Genomic DNA, 17,954 nt, shown 5'->3' on the forward strand with positions numbered 1-17,954 from the left:
TATGTACAGTGTGTCCTGTTAAAAGGATGCTGGAGACAGACTGCTTGTATGAATGTCATGTTCACTCCATCTTCCTTCATTCTTGCCTCTTGTTGACATAATTACGTATTTTCTTTTAGGCTAGTTGAGAGCAATTGTTCAACTCATTACAACAGCTCATCTATAGTTAGGTTTCTTACCCTTCTGACTGCTGGCTTTGGCTGCTCACTTGGAGCGTCGGTAGGCAGCAACCATTTCTTCCAGAGAGTTATTTTTCATCACCTTTCTGGCTTTTCTCTTATTTCTTACTGCTTTCTGCACCTCCTTGTTCCACTACCATTCTTCATCAGAGTGTAGACTACCCAGCTTAGTGGAACCACATAGTATCGCAGCTTCTTGGATCAATACGTTCTTGAAGATACACAAGTTGGAACAGCAGAAGAAAGTGTGCTGTATTTCTTGGCTCAAACTTTCCAGATGGCTCCGTGAACTGGTCTGCAGGCATGCTATGCAGCCTCCACCTCCTGATGCATTTTTCATTGCAGCAAAGCAGTCCCAACTGTTGCCAGTCCCACTAAATTATTCATTCATTTCCAAAAGCTCTTAGTCATGGACTGATAGATTTTACCTTTAATTAAACATTTTATAATCCAGAAGATATTCAGTAGATGGATCAAAGTTTAGGCCTAAATTACATGTCTTTTTACAGCTGGCATATTTAGCACCTATCATTTCATGGAGAGTGGTTTTCTTTTTTATGTACAATAGTTAACAATGATTAATGACTTTCATTGTTAGGACCAAAACTTTAATTAAATCTACCCTCCGTGCTGTAATAACCAATAATTGTCTAAAGTGAATTATCTAAAATCAATTGAATTGAAGGAATATAGTGGAAAAAAAATCACTTCCTAATTCATTAAATATGATATGAGCAATATACATTATGTAATTAGTTTATACCAAAACTCAAATGAATTATTGTAGATCTACAGTTCCTCTATAGCACTTAAGACTATTGCTTTTTTTACCTCACGGCAAATGGTTTTCTAACCTTAAATCAAATAGAGAAGTCTTTTTCTAATAACATAGGAAAGGGTCACTATGGGTGATTTGAAAATTGCAACAGTAAATATGAGTGTTGACAGCATGCGGTTTGACATACCTTTCTTCAGGATGTCTTGCTGTCTAATAAAGGGGAATACAATTTGTCTGAGAGTTCAGCTGAAATTTCAGAAGGATCAAGAAAGGCACAGGAAGCTAGATACAGAAGACAGAATCTGTCTCATGTTCTGGCCCCAGTATGTCACTCTGGCAGCATACTGGGCTGTAAAGGCACAATAAAGGGCTATTGGAGAATTCACCCAGTGAACGCATAGCTCCTCCATAAGCAGCCATACACTAACCCCCTTGTAAGCCCTGGCATAGGGTGTGTGTGCTTGTAGCGCATATCAATGCGGGGATTCTGGGCTACACTGCAGCCCATAGTTAGACCAGGAAGCACTGCCATAATTTAGAGCAACTGGGAGCTGCTCTGATTTATACCAGGGACTGCTATGGTCCCTAGTGAATTCTGGTGTATGTCTTCACTATATCAGCTACAGTGACAGAAGGGTTTTTTTCCCAATCAACATATGTAATCCATTTCTCTGAGAGGCAGTAGGACAATCAACAGAAGATTCCTCCCCTTTCCCCCAAAGCAGCCTAGCTGTGTCTACCATGGGGCTTAGGTCAGCTTAACTCTGTTGCACAAGGCATGCAACTTTTCAAATCCTTGCGCTATATAGCAAGGTTGACCTAAGGTTTAGGTGTAAAGCAGGCTGCAGAATCTGGAATAACCCACAAGCCCCTAATGTTCATTCATAGAATCATAGAATATTAGAGTAGGAAGAGACCTCAGGAGGTCATTTAGTCCAATCCCCTGCTCAAAGCAGGGCCAACACCAACTAAATCATCCCAGCCAGGGCTTTGTCATCCGGGGCTTAAAAACCTCTAAGGATGGAGATTCCACCACCTCCCTAGGGAACACATTCCAGTGTTTCACCACCCTCCTAGTGAAATAGTGTTTCCTAATATCCAACCTAGACCTCCCCCACTGCAACTTGAGACCATTTCTCCTTGTTCTCTCTTCTGCCATCACTGAGAACAGCCGAGCTCCATCCTCTTTGGAACCCCCCTTCATGTAGTTGAAAGCTGCTATCAAGTCCTCCCTCACTCTTCTCTTCTGCAGACTAAATAACTCAGTTCATTGGTACTGGAGTTGATGGCCTCTGTAGGCTAGAACAACATGGAAGCACATGCTTCAGTCAGTACTGGAGCTTGTATGAAAAATGGCATGATCATACACAGTTCAGCAGATTGGATGTTCTAACCATTTGAGGGTATTCCACACTCTGGGAAGGGGGACACACACAGAGACCATATTATATATGTGAGTTATTGAGGGGAACAGCGAATAATTGTACAGCTGAATTGGACTTACCTGGTTACTTTGATTCCTTTCATTATTATTATTTATGGATTTGTATTACAATAGCACCCAGGAGCCCCAATCATAGACTGGGGCCCTCACAGTGCTAGGTGCTGGACAACAACATAATAAAAAGACAGTCCCCACTCCAGAGAGCTTACAATGCTTTCTATTTTTATATAGGCAATTTTATTGGTTTGATATTAGTTTTTGATCCTCCGATAAAGATTCCAAAAGAAAATGCAGGTGAATAGGAGGACTCATTAAATACTGAATCATCAATTTGTCTCTATATCAAGGTATTCCCTCTCTGCTATGTTTAAAGTTTGAGGGCAACATTTATTTTTGTTCAGGTCCCGTCTACAATCTGTACGTTTTAGATTCCTGTTTGTTCCCTCCAGGATGTGTAGTGTACTGTCACAATAAGGAGCTATTGCGAAAATCAAGTTTCAGGATCAGTGCTGCATTGCAAGGACACCATTTTGTCTGTGGGTCCTGTCATGTGTGTCAGGATGTATTGGGCACATTCAGAGAGGCTGCCAAAGAGTTTGGAGTGTGTTGGCAGAAGAAGAAACAGCTGGTCCCATCAAAGTGATCACATTCTTGGGCATTAAATTAGATTGAGAGAATGAAGTGATGCCTGCCTGGGGATAAGCTTCATAATCCTAAAGGGTTCGTTGCTCAGATATCGCTGGCTAGGAAGGTGTGTTAAAGCAGTTGCTTCTTTAACTAGGCACTTGAACTTCATGAGTACAATCAAGTCATTTAGGCAAGGTGTGCTTTGGCAAACTGACTGGCTTTCTGCCTGTCAAAGGTTACAGAGGTATCATTATTGTAACAAAGGTAATGAGCCACTTAACTTTTGCCACTGGATACCATTTTAGGGATTCTCGGTCCATCAGTTAGATAGCAGATGAAGTCAGTACTAATGCAAGGATGAATTATTTATGAAGGTATAGTGTGAACATATATTTGAATGTATTTGTAAGGTATGCAGTGAACTGATGGTTGGCTGGATGTGCTGGGGAAGAGATATATCACAGAACGTAGAGTACATATACAGTGGTTACCATTGAAATATATAGTCAACAGGTGCTCAATTTACCATGGTATTTCCTATATTTAAAACAGGAAAACACAATAAATATGGACTTGTAAGTGGGGACCACTATTGCTGTTTCTTATTACTGTGATAATAATTATCTTGTGATGATCATATTAGAACAGGAGTCGGCAACCTTTCAGAAGTGTTGTGCTGAGTCTTCATTTTTTCACTCTAATTTAAGGTTTCGCGTGCCAGTAATACATTTTAACATTTTTAGAAGGTCTCTTTCTCTAAGTCTATAATATATAACTAAACTATTGTTGTATGTAAAGTAAATAAGGTTTTTAAAATGTTTAAGAAGCTTCATTTAAAATTAAATTAAAATGCAGAGCCCCCCGGAGCGGTGGCCAGGACCCGGCAGCGTGAGTGCCACTGAAAATCAGCTCGCATGCCGTCTTCGGCATCTGTGCCATAGGTTGCCTACGCCTGTATTAGAAGTTGTATTTATTTTCTTTCAATTTAAGACAATAAATAGCGCCTCTGAACTCCGTCCATCCCTTCACCCAAGCACTTTATAAGTAATAAAACAATTAGCCTCAAAACATCCATGTAGAAATAATGTTTCCCTGTAACACATGGGGAAACTGAGGATCAAGATAATGCAGTGAGACCACAGCAGAGCTAGCAAGAGAGCATTAGGCTCTGGTAGGGTGACCAGAGAGCTAGTGTAAAAAATCAGGACGGGGGTGGGAGGTAATAGGTGCCTATACACAAAAAAGCCCCCCAAATGTCACTGTCCCTACAAAAATCAGGACATCTGGTCACCCTAGACTCTTGAGTGTTAGTCCTGTACTCTAACCACTAGGTCAGAGGTTCTCACTTATGTTATAGAGTGGACCACACCTTAATAGAGAGATTCCTGTTGCACCAAGTCCCTGTCCTATTTGTGATGGTGTGGACCACCTACCCTTTCATCTGTGAGCACACACTCTTACTGCCACATTAGGGAATTGTGGAGTGCATTTTTGGATGTGATTTAGCAGCTGGAAATAAAGAGAAGAGTCATTACCAACGATCAGCCAGTTCTCTGCAGACCACCAGCAAGTATTTCATTGAACATTAGCTGCACTAGCCCAAACTTTGAAAACTACTGTGTGGTAAACTGAAGTTGCCTCCTTTTACTTTCACTTTGTTTTCCAACTGCATAGACTGGGAGCTTGCCAGCATCATGTGCCTTTCCTCTCTTTAATGAGTAGTTTGTGGAGTTCAAGTAAACCTTAAGATGAGAGTATTTGAGAGGCTAATATACAAAACTGGATTAATATATCAAAGCACCAAATCCTGTAGAGATCTTCTGTGCCAGATCCTTTTGACTGTAAAAAGAGCAAGATGTATCTAGGGGACAGTTACATATGTATGAAAAAATAATTCAACCACAGGCTAGGCCATGAAGAAAGACTAAGATGTGTAACTGTCAGTTATTAAATCGTTCAATCTACAGGGATATTTTCTTCCACAATAAGAGAGGTAGCTAAGTAAAGCTATATGTTAGAAAAGCATAGGCCTTTAAAAGCAATTGTAATTAGCTGGTTTTTCTACTTAGAAATAAATGCAGATGATCATTAAAAATAGAGCTAACATTAGAAATTTACCAGCTTATCTTTCACTCCATCAAACCATTTCCATAAGAGCTGTGGGTTCTCCCCCCACCTCCCCACAGAGTGGCTAGAGATATATAGGTCAGCTCTTCAGATGCAGAATTTTTGTGACTATGTAACACTTGTGAAATAATGCACTGTTTTTAGCAGCTCTGCAGAGCTGCATAAAAGTATTCAGTTTACTGCAGGTGCCACACAAAAAGCTCCCTTTAAAAGAGCTTTTAATTACTGTATATCATTGTTTAGAAGCCACCCTCAATTACCTTTACCATGTGAGCTCCAGAGGGAAGCAATTAAATATATAAGAACGCCACCCTCAATTTAAAGCTGCAGGAGGAAGCAATTAGTAATAGAATCTGTGGCTTCTAAACAAAGATATACGGTATATGAAGTTTCTGGAGACTGTATACTGCTCAGACCTAGTTAAAGTAGATTGTAAATCTCAAAATATGTGGCTGCTGAAAGCTGGAAGTCATAACAAGTTGTATAGCCTATGTTTATTCCTGAATGCCTTAAGAGCAAAGAGGCTGATTGTAATTTCTACTAAGACCCCTTGCCCTTCTTTGGCTGTGCAGAGACATTAGAATAGGTTTAAATTACATGCCAGAGTGGTATAAAGTAGCTTTTGTGGAATGAAAATCAGGCACAGATTTTTGGTGGTGTTACAGCATATGCTAAGTTTACAAACATTGGTTTTGATTAACTGGATCTGAGTTAATGTGAAAAGGGATACCATTCTTCCTCCCACCCCCAAACAGTACAAGAGTTACATTAGATGTGCCACAAAAATAAATGTTGACATGCCTTTTAGCTGTTTCAGAAATGCCTTGACTTCTTCTCCCAGTAGCATGTACATGTTAGGAGTGGGGCATGTGCATCAACCGAAGACAAATAAAGGGAATTCCTCTTTCCTTCCAATCAGCGGCCAGGATGCTTATTCCTCATAGCAAAACTGCCATTAACTTCAATGGGGCCAGCACGTGCTAGCTGCAACCAAAGATAATTAATCTGTGTGCATCTTTGTCTGAGACACTTTCTGTTGTATTTTTATGATGGAGCAACTTCCACTAATTAATGCCACAATAATTTATCACGGTTTCATTAAAGCTGATTGTATAACTACAAAGAAGATGATGCCTTTTCTTTAGTACCTGACTTAATTAATACCTATGGGCCAAATTCTATGACCCTTAATCAAGCTTAGATACCACAGAGGCTCTGAGATACTAATAATGATGTGCATCAATATAAGAACAGCATTTGACCTCACATTCTGATATTTTACAGTGTTGGATAATGTAGGGAAATAATTGAGATATCCTCTCCTAAAACTAAAACATTGGTAGCCTTTTTGTATTTACATTTAGGACTTTACCTGTATTGAATGCCATGAGTAAAATGTTTCCTCTGATGTTTGATTTTCCTAAAGCTTGTCCATTTTAGTCAAATCATTGTGGATCTAATAGCTCTTCTTGACTATATCTGCTTGCCAAGTCAGATTTTTTTAAGTGTTTGCTATTTAGTGTACTATGTTTTTATTTGTAGAGAGGACATCATTCAACTATTTCTCTTTAAAAAGTCTGAGTGCCTTGTCAAGGATGACCTGTTTTTAATAAACTTAACATTTAAAATGTTTTCAAGGATCATACAGAGAGAGATGATTGTGTGTGTGTGTGTGTGTCTGTATATATAATTTTAATATATACTTTTAAAATCCCTTTAAATCCATTGAATAATTTTACTATATGATCCTTGAAATATGTATATTTCGTCTGTGTGTATAATACAGGTGTCAAGCAAACATGTATCATATGCTATCAAGTCATCAAGAACAACATTTTTTACCATTTAACATGCCTCACCTAAAGGATGAACAGTGAGGAAGCAAGATCTCATGGGTAAGAGAAAGGATTGGGAGTCATGTGATGTAAAGTTAGAGAACAATGTATACTGCATTATTTTAGTATTCTCCAAAATATGGCTGCAGAGCAAAGCAAATGTAAATCTACAGCCTATTCTAGTGCAAAAAGTCAATGATGCACACAAAATATTGGACTCAACCTTACAACCTTTACTCACGTGAGTAGTCCCATTTAAACCAGTTGAACTACTCAGATACGTAAGGGATGCAGCATTGGGTCCACATATGGTACAAATAAATTATATAATCCATATTGTTACTGCCATGCTTCTGAAAATCTATTTAGAACCCAATTTATTATGTTCCATTCAGTATGTCTGTGTCCCTTCTTGTCTAAATAGCAAACTTGGAATGTAAGTGGAGATTACTTTAATTAAGTTACATTTTAGCCTTTTATTATATGGTTACACACATAAGTAGGGTAATCACTGAATACAAATTTGACATATTTACTGTAGCATGATCTAAGCAATTAGTATTAAAGTATTAAGGAAAAGCATCATTTCACTCTTTTAATTTTACTTTATAATTAGGTAGGAACCAGATTTCAGTGTGTGACAAAGTTCCTCCTCTACCTTGGTGGATCCTGCTAACATACCTGTTTCTCAGTACTTTACTGTAGCCATCTAGCCTTGCCCCGTCACAAGTGATATATAATATACACTTCTATCCCAATATAACGCAACCCGATGTAACACGAATTCAGCTATAATGCGGTAAAGCAGCACTCTGGGTGGGGCGGGGCTGAGCGCTCCAGTGGATCAAAGCAAGTTCAATATAACGCAGTTTCACCTATAACGCGGTAAGATTTTTTGGCTCCCAAGGACAGCGTTATATTGGGGTAGAGGTGTATATATAGCTGTACTTTTGTGCGGAGCAGGGCACTGGAAGTATGATTTTAGCTCTGAAAAACTGTTATTAATAATGACAATATATATAAAATATAGCATTTGCATTTTTTAGCTTCATATTAATTTTGTGCATGTTTTCTGACACTTACTAACACAGAGACCTTTATTAGTGGATTTTATACAGCCAGTTAAATAAATATTAGCTTTTTATCCACATACATTGTTACATTTGTCCATTGTACATATGCATTGTGCCATTTTCTTGTTATACCTCCAATTTCAGTTATTTTTCATTGTCACGAGGATTTTAAATTTTTTTACAGTGTTTAGAAAACAGACAACAAACAAAATAGGGAACATTGCTTTGTGCCAAAGAGAAGTTCTCACAGTTATGCTGAAAGTTTTATATATGTTAATTATTCTCATCTAGTTTGCATCCAAAAGACTTTATGTGAAAGATAGAAAGATAGAAAATACATACATACACGCATTTGTGTATACATACTCTTATGCTATTTATTTGTGTGTGTGTGTGTGTATACACACCCACACACTTATACTATGTATATGCATATGTGTTTCTTCACAGAATCTGCTACTAAAATCAATCAGGTCAGATATATTTTTAAATTGATGGGGGAAAAGCAACTGATTGAACAATAGTTTCTGTTGTGTGCTATGTTGTACTCGTTAAAATGAAAATAAATGTCATGCAAAGAGCCATATTCAACCCTCCCTCAACCAGCAAAAAACAACAACAAACAACCTTTTCAACTCTTGATTTTTAGTCCTCAGGAGTGGAGAGAGACTCAGACGGCAGACAGCATGGTCCCAGCATGCTTTTTGCCTTTTTTTTTTGTTTGCACATTAGCTGTCAGTTGCAGCCCTGCAGGTAGTAGAACCCAGTGGGAAGAGGGGCGGGACAGAGCGATGCAGCCTGAACTGACAGCAAATTTAAATTACTGAGCCTGCTTTTTTTTCCTCCTTCCTTTTTTTTTTATTATTATTATTTTTTCTATTCTGCGACAAACTGAAAAGATTCTAGCACACGTTAATTTAACCACCCTGCTTCTTTTTCTATTTTTTTCCTCCCTTCTGCTTCCCGGATAATTAAAAGAGAAACCTGTAAAGGCAACATTCCTTCAAGCGAGTTGGTGCTGCAACGTGCTGGTGAGACAAATTTAATTTTTTTCCCTTTCCCTGTCTTTTCTTTTCCTTTTCCGGAGCTGAAAGCTTTTGTATATCTAATGCAGTCATAAGTGAGGTTCCCCTGCTGTGGAGGGTTAGAATGTAATGAAAAGGTGTAATTGCTTGATATCTGACCTTATCGTATTACTTAAAATGGGTAATAAACGTATTCGTGCCTGTCCTCATGAAGCTTTCTCTCTGATGGGCAAATAGTCAATTCACAGAAGCAGTGCTGTGACTGTCGCACTATGACAATGGGGACTAGATTGTTTTTTGGTTACAATTCCAAACTCCTGTCGGCAAGAATACTTGAGTTGTTTGGGGTTTTTTAATTGCCTGAAGCATTGATATTTGTGGGGGGGACTTGAAAGTGCAACAGTGAAACTTTATATATATATATATATATATATATATATATTTTATATATATTCTTCAGCTTGGTCTTACTGGGGTCAGAAGATATGGGGTAGACCCCAGTGCTGTGGAAAGTTCTTTCCAGGCGTTAGGTTGCTCATCTGTTACGGAGTGGGAGGGGGAAGTTCAGCTGTCATTTCTTAGCTGTAGTTGATATCAGCGAAGCTAAAAACTTTTGCCCAGAATAGCTATGTTGCCTTTGTTAAAGAATGAGTGTGATTCTGTGGAGAGTTGCAGAATGTGTCAAGGACAATTATTAGATTTGTATTGTGCACCTTCAAATACTCCTGCTTTCGAATGTTTTTCTAACAATCAGTGCACATTTAAAAGCATTTAAAAAAAAAGTTAGATCAATTGCTTGTTATATAAGATTTTTGTATGACTTTCAGAGCCTGATCCTGCCAAGTACAGTACCTGCAACCCCTACTAAAGTCAGTAAGGAAGCTGAGCTTACAGAAGGCTGCTTAACACAATCTCATAGAGGTTTTGAGGGCAAAGGAGGCAGGACTAAATCTGAAACTGAGGCCTCCTTCCAAAAAAACTACCATGAGGGAGGCCCAGGGTGGGATTGGAGAATGAGCCCGCACAGCACTTGTCCCACAGGGGCAGCTCCTGTCCCCTGGGGCTGGGCCTGGGCCCAATTTCCCGCTCCAGGCATTGTGATCTGCTGCATGGGGTCACAGCAACATTCAGGTTTATGGTCACAATGCCAATCACTCAAATTTTGTCATGGCTGAGGGGTGAGCGGGCCAAACCTGAGTGGCGCTGCAAACCAGTGTGCCTGGTTGCAATGCCACTCGGTTTTGGTACTGTCTCAAACAGGGGACCATGGGCAAACTGCCCCTCCCCCAAAAGTGGCCCTAGTGCTCACCACACTTGCCTAAACTTGATCAAATGGTTCTTTCATTTTCAAATTAATATTATTAATAATGTTATATATTATCTGTTTATGCCCTTAGGGCCTGATCCTGCAACTCTTATTCACATGAGTAACCCTACTGAAGTCAATGGGGCTAACTGCATGAGTCAGAATTGCTCATGTGACTAAATATTTACAGAATTTTGCTTGGCCACCTGGAAGAATGCTTTCTTATGTTTACATAGGCTGAGAATTTCAAAGGAGTAAAAGGGAGTTAGGCTCCCAAATCCCATTGAACTTCGATGAGATTTAAGCCCCTAACTCTGTTGGGCTCCTTTGAAAACCACAGCCTTAATCAATAAAGTATTGGAGCCATCCATTATTTGCTTTCAAATTAATCAGCTCCATAGTGATACATCAGAGCTCCCCAGTTTGTAAGGTACTTTGCCAAGTCTGCATTATAACCAAAGGGTCTGGAGACCATGTGAGGCTAAGCAGTGGTCAGAGAAGTTAAGCAAAAAGTTTCTTTAGCAAACCGCGATAGAGGAGGAGAAAGTGATGGTGGCTGTGCCATATGTTAATTTACATTACTTTGTGGTCTAAGGAATTTTACCTGTGCAGGTGATAGAGTTAAGGTGCATTGGTTGGTGTTAGCAATTCTAAGACAGATACTTGGTTACTGTGCATATTTCAATCATACTTTTAAAACTTTCTTCCTTTAGAATATTTCACCGCAGAAAATTTACACTGCTCATGCGGAGAATTGTGGTATTTTGTATGAAGTTAGGTCACTGTCGCTCCTATGTCTTATTTCTGCATCCAATAGCCCTGTCCCCCAAAGTGCTAAGGTCCTCAAGGTCCCCAAAAGTCTCACTTTGTCCCCTGTAATCCTAAATTCCCATCCATTAGAGGAGAAAAGAATTGAATTCAATATTCTTGCTATGGAGATAAATTTGTGTTCACCAAATATAAACTTCCAGTTAGAAGCATATCTGATATAATATGACTAAATTGTAGTCTGTTGACATTATACTATACAGTTATAGTTCCTTTACACTGTTCCAGTGATGTAAAGGGGATTAAACAATCCCCATAACATACCCCTGTTATAGATGAATTCTCCAGGTGGCATAGAACCATCAAAGGTCTACACTATCTCCTTCCTTGTCCTTCACCTGGTTGGTGTTTCATGGAGGGGCCAATGTAACAGCCTATAGGGCCACTGTAAATTGCAGCATGGGTTTGTAAATTGCACCAGGGTTAATAAACGGTAAAGGTGGCTTTTAACCACTATTCCCCAGCACCGTCCAACACAGGAACAGAGCCCGGCAGAGTTTGAGCCATAGTCTCTAACAGTGATCCAGATTACTGTACCTTTTTAAAAAAAAAAGTTCTTGATGAAAACATGAACTTTCTCTTTAAATACAGTCAGCTAAATAAAACAAATTGTATAAGGCTGCAAATTATTTTAATGCTTTCCTATACAAACCCACACAGCTTTCGGAAATATCTAGTTGAATTAAAACTGATCTCTCTAAAAAAATATTTTAACAGATTCCTAGCTGTTAAAGGACCTTTGACCTCTTGCCTAACATAAGCCATAGTCCTTCCTATTAATAACATCAAAATAAGAAAACACTAGGCTATGAAAAAAGTAATCTGTGAGGCTACAACTGTTAAGATTCTACAAGAGAAACAGTACTGTCATATGTGAAGGACTGTTATCATCACTACAGCTTTAATAAAATTTTAAAAAATGTAAAATTATAGGTTTCACTGTAGAGCCCGGTCATCCATACTGGTAATCAGTCCATAATCCTACTCATTTAGATGCCAGAAAGTATTATACTTTCCCCTCATTAATAAAATATAAAAGCTCACAGTGATGTTATCAAACAAGCTAATTATCAATTATCTTGCAGGAAAAAACAAGCTTAATCCTGCATTCTTCCCACATCTCCAGCTCCCAATAAAATCAGTGGAAGTTAGAGGTGCTCAAGAAATTAAGAATCAGGCCTGCTGTAGCCAAATTCCAAACTCACTATGAACTAAATTGATGTGGGATTCTGTCTGTCCAGTTTTGCAGCTCTCCATAAGTATGCTTGTGACTTCACTTAGGCCCTGATCTGGCAAAGTACTTAAGTCTGTGTGTAGTCCTATTAAAATCAATGGGTTTGTGTATGGGCTTAAGTGCTTTGCTGGTCTGGAATCATGCCAGTATCTCTACTATTACTGGTCTCCTGGTAGCAAGTGACTTTTTTTTTTTTTTTTTTTTTTGCCATTCTGATGACTTTTTGGGGAGCTGCTTCATAATCTTTGTATGCTTGGGCTTGGAAGTATTGAGGACCTGCCCTCAACTTTCTGGATGCCTATGAATTTATGGAAGTTCAGGCACTTTATATTGCCTCTGGCCCCATTTTGCCATGCCTTCTCTTCCCCTGTCCCTAGTGGTAGTGGACCCCAAAAACTTAAGATGGGCCTCTAAGGAACATCCTAGGTCTCCACAGAGCTAGAAGGTGGGGAACACGGTATGTCCTGCCCACCCATTCTTCCCCATGGCCTTCCAAGTCACAATCTCTGCACCTATGCAGACCATGGACTGTGGAGCATTCTCTGGTAGAGGCCAGCACCGCAGAGCTTGGTGGGTAACCTACACCCACTTGGCTCTCAGTCCCTCTCTAGCAGTGGCTGAGCCATATAGAGAGGTTGATGAGCCTGCTACAGCCTTGGCTAACGGATCTAGGTCTTTTAGCTCAGGCAGTAAAAGCTAATCCAGATGTCCAGATTCAATTCCTGCTGCTGACAATTCACTTAGGGGGCCGGCATCGGGCCTTGTTCATACTAGCAGAGTTAACCCAGTATAGGCATAGTGATGTCGCTAAACCAACAGAAATCTCTGGGTCTAGATGCAGGTATATCAGTAAAACTGTACTTATGCTGGTTCAGGGACACTATATTGGTATAAGTACAGTTTACTTGTCCACACTAGGGCTTGTGCTGGCATAGCTATGTCAGTAAAAAATTAACATCCCTACCCAACGTAGCTATAGCAGTATAACCTTGAAGTGTAGACCTGGTGTTTTGCATATACAAAGGAAGAGTTCATACACTGAGATCCCCTCCCTGTGCAGCAGGTGAGTGGGAACCAGTCCCACTCACTGAATTTTTAAGTAAACTGTGATGGAAAAAAACATGTGAAGAAAGCAGTTTTCCAAAGGACTATACCCTTACATTTCTTACACCAGAAATAGATGGCAGGGTTAAGTCCAATGGTGATGTTTTTTTGTAAACCAAACTACTGATTCTCGCCTAAATTCTTTGCAGTCACTTCAGAAGGAACATTGCTTGTGTGAAACAAGCAAGTGTTTATTTCCATCCCAAAGTTTTTCTTCAGCACCCTTCACTGTATTGCGCATGCAGAGAAAAACATCCCAGACTTTAAAATCTGCTGACTTTTCCAATAAGTCTATTTTAATTTTCTCTCTTCCATCACACTACTGTACTAATTGGCATCACACATTCACAGCAAAGTCCTGCATGATATTGTTTAACCATAGAGATTACAAAAACGCATTGCTCCTCTGGCAGATTCAAGTTGCCACAAAATTGTATTTGTTAATGTAGCTGTGAAAATACATTGCACCTGCCATCTCTTAGCTCAGGGATTTTACATACGGCTAAGAAGAATTTAAGAATGCCTGCAAAATGGGGTTTGGCTGTATCCGCTTAGCTTTAGAGGGAAGAGTGCTCTATAAAATTCTTACCCATAATTGGACACAGCTGACAGCCTTACTTAACTAGTGCTCACGAATGAATGAACAATGAAAATATTCTGCCTCTTCTCACCCCAGAAGAATGGCCATTCCAGATCAGATGCCAGATGTTAACGCTATTGTGAATAGCCTTATTGTAACTGCAGGTGAGACACATGTGAAGCATTTAGGGACATTTGCTAGTCTGCAGATTAAAAAAAATAATCATGCATGGCATTCTAAAGAAATACATGTATTATTCCACATGCTGCATGCAACACACAACTGCCAGATGTGGACTGTTCTATTGGTGTATACTCATGCAATAAATGTTTTAGTCTATTGTTGTATTTTTATGCCACAAATTGTACTGGATTCTGCTGGGTGCTTCCATTGAAGTCATGGACAAAACTCTATTGGCATCAGTGATATTAGGATTGGGCCAACTATCCAAAGTTTAGGAAACTAATCATGCTATCAAAGCTTAGACACAGTGACAAAGTAACTTTTCCTCCTTCTGATTTAAGTCCTGACTTAGGGCTTGATCCAGATCAATAGGAGCCATTCAGTTGATTTCAGTGGGCTGTGGTGTCATTCTAGTAAAAAGCAGCAATAATTGCACAAGCTGTGATCCAGCAAAGCAGAACTAGATGGCAGGATAGTCATATGCTTAACATTATAGCATGTGAATAGTCCCATTGGCATGAATGGGAGTACACACGTGCTTAAAGTTAAACAAGCATGTAAGCGTTTTGCTGGATCATGGCCATAGCTTCTCCATTCCATATCCTCTGTTAAGCAAAATAACTGGTGGAATTCAGAGATGCCCCAAACATAAGCCCTGAGCAGCCATACATTTTGGTGAAGTTTAGACCTATGTCCAGATTTTGTGGCTGGCTTATAATTCTGTAAACCCCAATTTCAGCAAAACACTCATATCCATGCTTAAAACTTTAACTTTGACATCAGAGGAATTACTCACATATGTAAAATTAAGCATGGACTTTACTAGACTGGAGCCAAAAACATCCAAGGATTCCACCACCCCCACGAATTCTGCGGAAGGTAGGATCTGGTGCTAAACTTCTCTGATCAGTCCCATTTCTGGTTGGAGTGTGATTTAAAAAAAAAATCCATATAATGATCTAACGCAAATCAGGAAAATATTTCCGTTTGTAATCAAAAGCATGTAATTTCTTCCCTAGTCAGCAAAACACATGGCGCATCCTTAGTTAGAAAATTTTCTAAAAATTAAGCATGTGCTTACGTGCCCTGTTGAATTGGGGCTGTGCTGTATCTTCTGAACTATCCTGCTTTCTTGAAACTTACCCTTGTGATGATCTGGAGATTTTTTTGTTTCCATCATTCTGCACCTGTGTTTCCCCAAGTTTCATGCTGTTGGAAGCATGAGGGCCAAATTGAAAATACTGGTTTTTGCGAGTGTGTAATCTTTTCAGTGCAGACTTTGGTCAATGTGATTGTGTTCAGAGTAGCTGCATGATAGTAATGATGTCCAGGCATGGGGCCAAATCCTAGAACTGCCCCCAAAACCGATATGCTCATACTCTGCAACAGCAGCACTAATTCCTATTCTGGCCAACAGCAGCTGAATGCGCTGCACACCATGAGGTTTATTCCTACCAGTAGTGTATATGAGCTGCATTAGCTCTGTGCATTATGGCTGTAGCTGGATCAGGGAATGTAGCTCATAAATAGGCAGCCTATTCTGCCCCCAACCCCATGTCCAGTTCCAGAATGCCCCCTCTGCAGCTCCTACAATAAAGGACCTGTGAAATGGCCTTTCCATGAATTTTTGAGGGGAGCCAAAACAGAGGTGGCCAAGTTCCACTTTACGATCCTCCAGCTGGCCACAATTTTTCTGACAGGCACTTATGTGCAGCGCCCAGAAGAATTTGGCCTATAGTGCTCATATTCATCATTCATGTGACACCAGTGAAGTTAAATCCTTCAGAGCTCCTGCCAGGGCAGTGAGCCGCAAACATAGGCTTCTGTTTAAAGGATCAGTGGAGATCTCTATTAGCAGGTGACTAAAAACACAGATGCACAATGTATTAAAGCAAGCAGTAAATGTGTCTAGAAATAAGTTAATACCCCATGTCCAACAACAATTAGTCAGAAGGTAAGTATGTCTTATTAGTGTGCATTCCAGCTCGGTTATGTGGGGGCATGATCCAAGTCTCATTCAAATCAATGGCAGCCTTACCTAAGGACCCAAGCCCGCTTCACTGAGGGTTGGACTCGGGCCCTAGGAATGGCCAGATCTTCAGCCTCTGTAAATCAGCAATGCTTTATTGAGCTCAATGATCATCAGCTGAGGATGTGGGCGAGGGTGTATATTTGAATGGCTGGTCAACATTAGATCTGGCTGAATAGTATTCATTGAGGGCCAGATTAATAGATTTTAAAGACAGAAGAGACTATTATGATAATTTAGTCTGACTTTCTGCATAACACACACCATAGAATTTCACCCAGTAATTCCTGCATGAAGCCCATAACTTATGGCTGAGCTGGAACATATATTTTAGAAAGACATCCAGTCCTGATTTAAAGACTTTAGATGGTGGAGAGTCCACCACATCCTTTACTCACATAAAGTAGCATCTTATTCCACAAGCAGTCTTGTGGAGTGAGGCACTAATAAATGTGAGTGAGGGATCAGGATCCTGGAATAATATCTCAGATTGATATTATTTTAGTGATTCTCTCAGATCTATTTAGTGACCCAGAGTGATCCGGACATTGTCTCTATATCAGAAAATTCCAACTTCGCAGGCAATTGGCCCCAATAAATCTGTTTCCTAGAAAGTAGGAAATATTTTGACATTGCTATCTCCCCTTTTCTTTGGATAACATCCTCATTTCTGCTGGCTTCGGGTCTGTTAAACTATAAAACGTCTTCCTCTAGGAATTCATAGAAGCCCCATTGCTTGAGACATTTATTCAGGCAAATATTCAGTATTGCTCATATTCTTCAGTGGCAATAGATCTCTCTGATACATAAAGACCACCTAAGCACCATCAAAAACTTGAACCAAACTTCCTCAATTTTTTAATAGTGGGATAACGCGCTTTTGTTCTGTACTTCCTGAGTGTGACTGGGCATAACCATGAAAATACAGAGGCTATTCTCACTGTACATCCAACCAACTTCAAACTTCAAAGTACTAAAAACCTCTTGTAAGTCTCTCTCAAGACTTCTGGTTTCATAGAATCGTAGGAAGTGGAGAAGAAAAAAAAATCTGCAAGGTTAGCTACTGTAGCCCATCATCCATCCGTACAGTAACAAACCTGGTAATGGCTACTAATGGCTTATTTGGTCTATATTTGTGTTTATACATGTTTCTCATAAAACAAGAATGGGGGACATTCAATGGCATCGAAAGTCAGCACATCTAAAATTGATTAAAGCAATAATTTTCACATAATTCACATTTATTCTGTGGAACTCAACCTTGAGAGTTCAGCAGAATTTAAAAAAAAAAAGTGATTCACTGACTTCTAATTTGTAGTCAAGCATGGTCTACTGAGAAGAAGGCTTGGAGCTGGGAACGAGTATAGATCTAGGCTTTCACACTGAGTTCTTCTGTGCACTTGGATAAGACACTTACACTTTCTACCTCAGTTTTCTCCTCTGTAAAATGGGAATGAGGATGCCTACATGCCAGGGACATGTGAGAAATAATCATAGAAGATTAGGATTGGAAGAGACCTCAGGAGGTCATCTAGGCCAACCCCCGGCTCAAAGCAGGACCAACGCCAACTAAATAAGCCCAGTTCCCTCAGCCTCTCCTCA

General features: G+C 39.6%; 2 protein-coding genes across 2 annotated transcripts in view; one reads left to right on the forward strand and one right to left on the reverse strand.

Moving 5' to 3' along the window:
* Nucleotides 1–17,954, reverse strand: part of LOC127040090 (uncharacterized) — a 117,753-nt gene that overhangs the window by 19,686 nt on the left and 80,113 nt on the right. The gene's annotated exons all lie outside the window — the stretch shown is intronic.
* CELF2 (CUGBP Elav-like family member 2) overlaps nt 8,866–17,954 on the forward strand; it is a 685,040-nt gene continuing 675,951 nt past the window's right edge. Inside the window, exon 1 of the mRNA XM_050936915.1 lies at nt 8,866–9,094. The gene's annotated coding sequence lies outside the window, so the exon portion shown is untranslated. The remainder of the gene's footprint in view (nt 9,095–17,954) is intronic.

This window comes from Gopherus flavomarginatus, chromosome 1, assembly GCF_025201925.1.
Source record: "Gopherus flavomarginatus isolate rGopFla2 chromosome 1, rGopFla2.mat.asm, whole genome shotgun sequence".
In the NCBI taxonomy this organism is placed as follows: Eukaryota; Metazoa; Chordata; order Testudines; family Testudinidae; genus Gopherus; species Gopherus flavomarginatus.